At 46.8% G+C, this 9,748-nt stretch overlaps 1 pseudogene; it reads right to left on the reverse strand.

The window, feature by feature from the left end:
- Positions 1–8,125: 8,125 nt before the first annotated feature.
- The window catches only part of LOC135523956 (semaphorin-4G-like), a 93,768-nt pseudogene continuing 92,145 nt past the window's right edge, over positions 8,126–9,748 (reverse strand).

Raw genomic sequence — 9,748 nt, forward strand, 5'->3', positions numbered from 1 at the left:
ATGAGTTGGCAGAAGGCCTTCCAAAACCTTGAGGCGAACTGGGGACCTCTGTCAGAAACCACATCTTGAGGAATGCCGAAGACTCGGAACACATGATTAATTACCAACTCAGCCGTTTCCTTGGCAGAAGGTAACTTAGTCAGAGGGACGAACCTGGCCGCCTTTGAAAACCTGTCGATTATGACTAGGATAGTAGTATTGCCATGGGATGGAGGAAGTCCAGTAATAAAGTCCAATGAGATATGGGACCAGGGTCTGTGGGGAACAGGTAAAGGGTGAAGGAGTCCTTGAGGGCGGAGGTGAGAAGATTTGCCCTGGCAGCACACGGGGCAGGCATTGACGAAAGTGGCAACGTCTTCTCTTATGGTAGGCCACCAGAACTTACGCTGGATGAACTCCAAGGTGCGACCTACGCCCGGATGACAGGTGAGGCGAGAGGAGTGCCCCCACAGAAGGACCTGAGTCCTCACTGCCTTGGGGACAAACAACCGATTGGCAGGGCCTCCTTTAGGGTCCGGTTCGCTAGCTTGAGCACGTCTCACGGTATCCTCAACTTGCCACGAGATCGGAGCCACAATCTTAGCAGCAGGAAGGACAGGCATGTCCGTGTCATCTCGAATGGCAGGAGCGTAGACTCGGGACAGGGCATCCGGTTTGAGATTCTTCGACCCGGGCCGATAGGTGAGGATAAACTGGAATCGATTGAAGAAAAGAGACCATCTAGCTTGTCTAGAGTTCAATCGCTTCGCCTGCTGGATATACTCCAGATTTTTGTGGTCCGTAAGCACTTGAAACGGGTGAGAAGCCCCCTCGAGCCAGTGTCTCCATTCCTTCAATGCCATCTTAACCGCTAGGAGTTCACGATCCCCCACATCGTAGTTCCTCTCAGTCGGGGTAAGCCGGTGTGAGAAGAAAGCGCACGGATGAAGCTTCTTGTCTTCACCCCTCTGAGACAGGACAGCTCCAACACCAACCTCTGATGCGTCTACCTCCACCACAAATGGTTCATCCGTAGTCGGTAGTATCAGGATGGGAGCAGAGAGGATGCGCTGCTTGAGTCCTTGGAAGGCCGTCTCAGCTTCTCTTCCCCAAAAAACCTTGCATTGCCACCTTTGGTTAAAGCTGAGAGAGGAGCTGCCACCAAACTGAAGTTCTTGATGAACTTGCGGTAAAAGTTTGTGAAGCCCAGGAAACGCTGAACATCCTTAACGGATTTGGGGGTGGGCCAATCCGCTACCGCCCCTACCTTCCTAGGGTCCATTTGGACTCGACCGGGTTCCACTACAAATCCCAGGAATTGTACTCGGGATGAATGGAATTCACATTTTTCCGGCTTAACGTACAGATGGCTGTCCAGGAGGCGTTTGAGTACTTGTCTGACATGCTTAGTGTGTTCTTGAAGGGAGCTCGAAAAAGATGAGGATGTCATCCAAGTAAACGAACACAAATATGTTAAGCATATCCCTAAGTACATCGTTTATGAGCGCTTGGAACACCGCTGGGGCGTTGGTCAGGCCGAAGGGCATCACCAAGTATTCATAGTGACCAGTAGGCGTGTTGAAAGCGGTCTTCCACTCGTCACCAGGTCTGATCCGCACAAGATGGTATGCGTTCCGCAGGTCAAGCTTAGTGAAAACAACTGCTTCCTGGAGCAGCTCGAAGGCTGTGGCCATAAGGGGTAGCGGGTAACGGTTACGGACGGTTATGTCATTGAGTCCCCGGTAGTCGATGCAAGGACGTAATCCACCGTCTTTCTTGGCCACAAAGAAAAACCCTGCTCCCGCCGGGAGGTAGATGGACGCATGAGGCCTGCTTCCAGAGAGTCCTTGATGTAGGTATCCATAGCAGCTCGTTCGGGTGGAGATAGGGAAAAGATCCGACCCTGGGGGGCAAGTGCCCGGAAACAGGTCGATGGGGCAATCGTAAGATCTATGGGGTGGTAGCATGGTGGCCCTCTGTTTGCTAAACACCAGTTTGAGGTCATGGTAACACTCGGGAACTCGGGTCAGGTCGATGGATTCTAAAGACTCGGGAGTAGAACTTGGGGAATTCTGGAAAATACAAGTAGCTTGGCATGTAGGACCCCACTGCTTGATAGTTCCCACAGACCAGTCGATGTGAGGGTTATGGCTGTGAAGCCAGGGGTATCCAAGGACGAGAGGGAACTCGGAACAGGAGATCAAATGAAAGTTCATCAATTCCTGGTGTTGTGAAACTGAAAGTCTCAAGGAGGTAGTGACATGAGTGACAAGTCCAGATCCCAAAGGGCTTCCATCCAATGTAGTAACCCTCATGGGGTCACTTAGAGGTTCAGAGGGAACGCCATTCTCCTTCGCCCAGACACCATCCATGAAGTTACCTGCGGCTCCAGAGTCTACCAAGGCTTGAAGGTGAAGCTTGTGGTTGTCCCAGGAGAGGGTGACTGGAATGAGCAGACGGGAGTTGGACGGATGGGAGGAGGTTATGTTTCCCGTTACAGTTCCCCCGGTCTGTACGGGACAGAGCGTTTCCCTGGAGCCCGGGACACATGGAACGGAAATGGCCCGGTTTGCCGCAATATAGACAGCGTCGCTCCCTCATCCGGCGGTCTCTCTCAGCCTGGGAGATGCGTCCAATCTGCATGGGTTCCGGTGGAGCCAGCGATGATAAAGGTGGGGACTCGGAGCTGGGACTGATAGGGGCTAGAGGTCTACGGTTGAGTTCTCTCTCTCTCAGACGCTGGTCAATGCGTGAGGCCAACTTGATCAGGGACTCGAGATTGTCCGGTGGTTCCCGAGTGGCCAGTTCATCTTGGATAGTGTCGGAAAGGCCTTTCAGAAAGCACACCGTGAGCGCCTCGTTGTTCCAGCCACTCGCTGCTGCCACCGTGCGGAACTGGATGGCATAGTCCGTCACGCTGCGCCAACCTTGATGGAGAGTCAGGAGCCGTTTGGCTGAGTCAGAACCACTGCTTGGGCCTTGAAACACTCGTTTGAATTCCTCAGCAAAGGCAGAGTAGCTGGCACAGCAGGAACTATGGGCATCCCACACAGCAGTAGCCCAGGCCAGGGCTTTTTCCGACAGCAGGGTGATGATATATGCGATCTTAGACCGGTCGGTGGGAAACGACGAGGGTTGCAGCTCAAAGGAGAGAGAACATTGAGTGAGAAACCCTTTACAAGCACTTGGATCACCTGAGAACCGTTGGGGAGGTGGAAGACGAGGTTCAGCCAGGGGGTTAACTGCCATGGGTACGTGAACTTGAGGTACTGGGACGGGAACTGTTGCCGGGGTAAGTCGATCAGATATTTGCTTAATGGAAGTCAGCATCTCCGACAGAAGATGAGAATGTCTAGCCATTAAGGCCTCTTGCTGAACCAGGGCGGCTTCGTGGCGTTGGACAGTCTCCTGGTGGTGGGACAGCGTGGCAAAAAGGTCCTGGGAACTGGCTGCCTCTGGGTTCATTTTTGGCTCTGTGTTTCTGTCAGGACCCGGTTTCGAACCTGGGTCTCCGGAGTGAGAAACAGTCACTTAACCAACTGAGCCACGAATAGTCAGTAGAACCCAGAAGATGAGGCAGACACAGCAGTACTTAAGACGGTGTATTTAATAAAGAAAAATCCTTAAATACAAAAAATGGCAAATCCAAAAGGTGGTAGGAAAAGCACAAAAAGGCCTCAAAAGAAACAAAAACAAAAAAAACAGAATACCACAAGAGCGTCACCCGGAATCGACAAGAGTACACAGAACACTAGGGCAGGGTGCTAACATACAAACACAGAGCACAGAACTGAGGGAAACAAAGGGTTTAAATACAATCAGGGGAAACGAGACACAGGTGCAAATAATAATGGGGATCGAGGGAAAAACATAGGGACAAAAAGCACAATGGGGGCATCTACTGACCAAAACCCGGAACAACCCTTGCCAAATCCTGACAATGCCAAATCTTTTTAGTTTCCTGAGGGGGAATAGGCTTTGTCGTGACCTCCTCACAACGGTCTTGGTGTGTTTGGACCATTCTAGTTTGTTGTTGATGTGGACACCAAGGAATTTGAAGCTCTCAACCTTTTTTATTTATTTATTTTATTTCACCTTTATTTAACCAGGTAGGCAAGTTGAGAACAAGTTCTCATTTACAATTGTGACCTGGCCAGGATAAAGCAAAGCAGTTCGACACATACAACGACAGTTACACATGGAGTAAAACAAACATACAGTCAACAATAAAGTATAAACAAGTCTATATACGATGTGAGCAAATGAGGTGAGATAAGGGAGGTAAAGGCAAAAAAAGGCCATGGTGGCAAAGTAAATACAATATAGCAAGTAAAACACTGGAATGGTAGATTTGCAATGGAAGAATGTGCAAAGTAGAAATAAAAATAATGGGGTGCAAAGGAGCAAAATAAATAAATTAACTAAATACAGTAGGGAAAGAGGTAGTTGTTTGGGCTAAAATATAGGTGGGCTATGTACAGGTGCAGTAATCTGTGAGCTGCTCTGACAGTTGGTGCTTAAAGCTAGTAAACCTGATCCACTTCAGCCCCGTCGATGAGAATGGGGACGTGCTCGGTGCTCCTTTTTCTGTTGTCCACAATCATCTCCTTCGTCTTGGTTACGTTGAGGGATAGGTTGTTATTCTGGCACCACCCGGCCAGGTCTCTGACCTCTTCCCTATAGGCTGTCTCGTCGTTGTCGGTGATCAGGCTTACCACTGTTATGTCATCAGCAAACTTAATGATGGTGTTGGAGTCGTGCCTGGCCATGCAGTCGTGGGTGAACAGTGAGTACAGGAGGGGACTGAGCACACAGTCCTGGGGAGCTCCAGTGCTGAGGATCAGCGTGGCAGATGTGTTGCTACCTCCCCTCACAACCTGGGGGCGACCCGTCAGGAAGTCCAGTATCCAGTTGCAGAGGGAGGTGTTTAGTTCCTTAGCTTAGTGATGAGCTTTGAGGGTACTATGGTGTTGAACGCTGAGCTGTAGTCAATGAATAGCATTCTCACATAGGTGTTCCTTTTGTCCAGGTGGCAAAGGGCAGTATGGAGTGTAATAGAGATTGCATCATCTGTGGATCTGTTTGGCAGTATGCAAATTGGAGTGGGTCTAAGGTTTCTGGGATAATGGTGTTGATATGAGCCATTACCAGCCTTTCAAAGCACTTCATGGCTACGGACGTGAGTGCCACGTGTCTGTGGTCATTTAGGCAGGTTGCCTTTGTGTTATTGGGCACAGGGACTATTGTGTGCTTGAAGCATGTTGAAAATGTCTGTGAAGACACCTGCCAGTTGGTTAGCACATGCCCGGAGCACACGTCCTGGTAATCCATCTGGCCCCGCAGCCTTGTGAATGTTGATCTGTTTAAAGGTCTTACTCACGTCGGCTACGGATAGCGTGATCACACAGTCATCCGGAACAGCTGATGCTCTCATGCATGCTTCAGTGTTGCTTTCCTCGAAGCAGCATAGAAGTGATTTAGCTCATCTGGTAGGCCCGTGCCACTGGGCAGCTCACCACTGTGCTTCCCTTTGTAGTCTGTAATAGTTTGCAAGCCCTGCCACATTTGACAAGCGTCGGAGCCGGTGTATTATGATTCAATCTTAGCCCTGTATTAACGCTTTGCCTGTTTGATGGTTGGTCGCAAGGCATAGCGGGATTTCTTGTAAGCTTCCGGGTTAGAGTCTCGCACCTTGAAAGTGGCAGCTCTACACTTTAGCTCAGTACAAATGTTGCCTGTAATCCATGGCTTCTGGTTAGGGTATGTACGTACAGTCACTGTGGGGACGACGTCCTCAATGCACTTATTGATAAAGCCAGTGACTGATGTGGTGTATTCCTCAATGCCATCGGAAGAATCCCGGAACATGTTCCAGTCTGATAGCAAAACAGTCCTGTAGTTTAGCATCTGCTTCATCTGAACATTCTTTTATAGACCGAGTCACTGGTGCTTCCTGCTTTAATTTTTGCATGTAAGCAAGAATCAGGAGGATAGAGTTGTGGTCGGATTTACCAAATGGAGGGCGAGGGAGAGCTCTGTATGCATCTCTGTGTGTGGAGTACAGGTGATCTATTATTTTTTTCCCTCTGGTTGCACATTTAACATGTTGATAGAGATTTGGTAGAACTGATTTAAGTTTCCCTGCATTCAAGTTTCCGGCAACTAGGAGCGCCGCCTCTGAGTGAGTGGTTTCCTGTTTGCTTATTTCCTTATACAGCTGACTGAGTGTGGTCTTAGTGCCAGCATCTGTCTGTGGTGGTAAATAAACAGCCACTCAGCTGATACCTCTCTATGCAAATAGTGTGGCCTGCAATTTATCATAATATACTCTACTTCAGGCGAGCAAAATCTAGAGACTTCCTTAGATTTCGTACACCAGCTGTTGTTTACAAATATGCACAGACCCCCCCCCCCCTGGTCTTACCGGAGTGTGCTGTTCTATCCTGCTTGCTGCTGTTGTTGTTGAAAAAACCTTAATCTATTCCGAGGTGAGTGATCACTGTCCTGATATCTAGAAGCTCTTTTTTGCCGTAAAATACGGTTGCAGAAACATTATGTACAAAATAATTTACAAATATCGAAAACCCCCACATAATAGCACAATTGGTTAGGATACCGTAAAACGGCAGCCATCTCCTCCGGCACCAAAGGTAACCAGAATAGAAAGAGGAGTGGGAGGCCCCGGTGCACAACTGAGCAAGAGGACAAGTACATTAGAGTGTCTAGTTTGAGAAATATATGCCTCACAAGTCCTCAACTGGCAGCTTCATTAAATAATACCTGCAATACACCAGTCTCAACGTCAACAGTGAAGAGGCGACTCCCGGATGCTGGCCTTCAAGGCAGAGTTGCAAATAAAAGCCATATCTCAGACTGGCTAATAAAAATAAAAGATTAAGATTGTCAAAAGAACACAGACACTGGACAGAGAAACTCTGCCTTAGAAGGCCAACATCCCAACACCTTCACTGTTGACGTTGAGACTGGTGTTCTATTTTTGTGGCCATTTTGAGCCTGTAATCAAACCCACAACTGTTGATGCTCCAGATACTCAACGAGTCTAAAGAAGGCCAGTTTTATTGCTTCTTCAATCAGAACAACAGTTTTCAGCTGTGCATAATTGCAAAGTGGTTTTCTAATGATCAATTAACCTTTTAACTTGGATTAGTTAACACAACGTGCCATTGGAACACAGGAGTGATGGTTACTGATAATTGGCCTCTGTACGCCTTTGTAGATATTCCATAAAAATAATCAGTTTCCAGTTACAATAGTTATTTACAACATTAACAATGTCTACACTGTATTTCTGATCAATTTGATGTTATTTAATGGACAAAAAAATAGCTTCCTTTAAAAAATAAGGACATTTCTAAATGAAACTTTGGATTTTTTAAATATTTTTATAGCTTATTATTTTTTTGCTGTTAGTCAGCACCTCTACATACGCTGTATGTCGGGGTTGGTAATCTTCTCTAGTTGTGCCGTAATTGGCTCAGTTTTCTGTCACTCATGGGGGCACTACGCCAGACAAGGATCCGCTGATAGCCTGTTGTAGCAGTGGTAAGGATTCTCTCTATGGTGCTGAAAAGAAAGCTCTGCTGTTGGGACAGCTTTGTGTATGCCTAAACAGTTTGTGGGCACCCTTTGTCACGGTTATGTTGCAATTAATGTATTGTTTAGGGTTGTGGCTTTGCTAGACAATTTTGTTGAGTTTGCCCCACCAAGATTTACATGCTAAAATCGCTACTGATGGTTATAAATCATCTGCGGTTGTGAGGCCTGTTGGACATACTGCCAAATTCTCTAAATCGACATTGGAGGCAGTTTATGGTAGAGAAATTAACATTAAATTATCTGGCAACAGCTCTGGTGGACATTCCTGCAGTTTGCATGCCAATTGCACACTACCTCAAATCTTGAGGTATCTCTGGCAGTGTGTTGTGTGACAAAACTGCACATTTTAGTGGCATTTTATTGTCCCCAGCACAAGCTGCACCTGTGTTATGGTAATGCTGTTTAATCAGCTTCTTGATATGCCACACCTGTCAGGTGGATGGATTCTTGGCAAAGGAGAAATGCTCACTAACAGGGATGTAAACAAATTTATGCAAAAGAAATTGAGAGAAATAAGCTTTTTGTGCGTAGGGAACTTTTCTGGAATTGTTTTATTTCAGCTCATGAAACATGGGACCAACACTTTACATGGTGCGCTTATTTCTGTTCAGTGTAGATTGTAAAGTATCAGTAATTTCTACATCGTGCCAAAAAACAACAAAACACATAACATGGATGTAGCACATGGGATGTAACACTTTACAAGGGTATACTGAATGTTCTTATGTACAGAGCAAATAAGTCATCAGAAGACGTATAGTGCAAATGCGTCTTTTAGTCATTGTTCACTTAAATGTATTCTGTAGGTGACGTAAAGCTCATGTCTAAACCTTGACTTGAATGTTGTCTTGTCTGTATGATGGGGGTGCCTATGTTTGTTGAAATTAGTGTTCCACACTGTTTATGGGGACATACAGCATACTGAAGGTGTGTACTGGAGGTATACAGTATACTGAAGGTGTGTTTTCAATATCCATAACCGCATCCAAGTTCACTGCCAGTGGAGATTGTACACACTGATTGTCCTTTGGTGTGTTTTGAGCAGACACTGGCTCAGATCATCAGGGTTCGTCACACACTTTATCTTCCATTCACCAGCTTCTCCATCTCCTTGTGTTTCTAAAGACAGAAAAAATATCAAAAACAGAGAGACTTTAAACATAACACCTGTAATGAGAAATGACACACCCTAAAGTTTAAATGTTCAGTTTGTTCTTTCAGCTTTGAATATTCATCCTCAACTACCCTCATTGTGATTGCACTTATCGATACAGCGTTATTTATTTTACACGAAGAGACAATAAGATAAGGAAAACACATTCATCAGGCTTGCTTGACTTGCTGTAGACAAGCTTTTATACAACATTAATATAATGGACCTGTGACAGTTTATTTTACCCTTCCACGAGACACCTTGAGGAAACCATGTCCAATGCAACACCTGTTATAGTGCATCAATATTCTAATCAACCAATAAGAAGATTCTGCTCTGCTATTATAATGACCAATGGGGAGATCTTTGTTATATTGGCACATCTTTGTTATAGCCCAGCACTGAAACATCTGATTCCACATAACTCATCACCAAGCCCTCGATTGGTTGAATACAGTGCTGGGCGAGAACAAAAACGTGCACACCCTGTCGGACCTCCAGGCCCAGGTAACAGGATGGAGAAACACTGCAGTAGCCCCTTTGCGAAGACAAGGTCACAGGCTCTGTTTGAAGGCCAGACTTAATTGATTGGAGGGCTATCGTGGTGGTTTGTGAACTCAGCAGGCTCCTCTAGGGGAGAGGGGAAATAAGAGAGGAAGAGGGAGGGAGAGGAAGGGCAAAAATGGATGGAATGATGATCCTCTAGCGTGGAGGTGAAGGTGTGGAGGGGACAGGGAATAGAAAAGGGAGCATATACGGATAGAGAGGGTGGGAATAAAGAGAGGGGGAGGAGGAGGAAACCTGCTGATGGTGCAAAGCATCTCCTGTCGGCCCCCCTCCCCCTCCACACACACACACAAATACACACTCCCTCCCTCTCCTACTCTATCAGCTCACTGCATCACTGACCAGGACACACAGGTCAAATGTTTCCTGTGCCGCTTGGCCGCTTGGCCGCATTCGATAAAGTCTGCGAAAAAGGACAACAAGCCTCAACTT

The sequence above is a fragment of the Oncorhynchus masou genome, chromosome 31 (genome assembly GCF_036934945.1).
Source record: "Oncorhynchus masou masou isolate Uvic2021 chromosome 31, UVic_Omas_1.1, whole genome shotgun sequence".
NCBI lineage: Eukaryota > Metazoa > Chordata > Actinopteri > Salmoniformes > Salmonidae > Oncorhynchus > Oncorhynchus masou.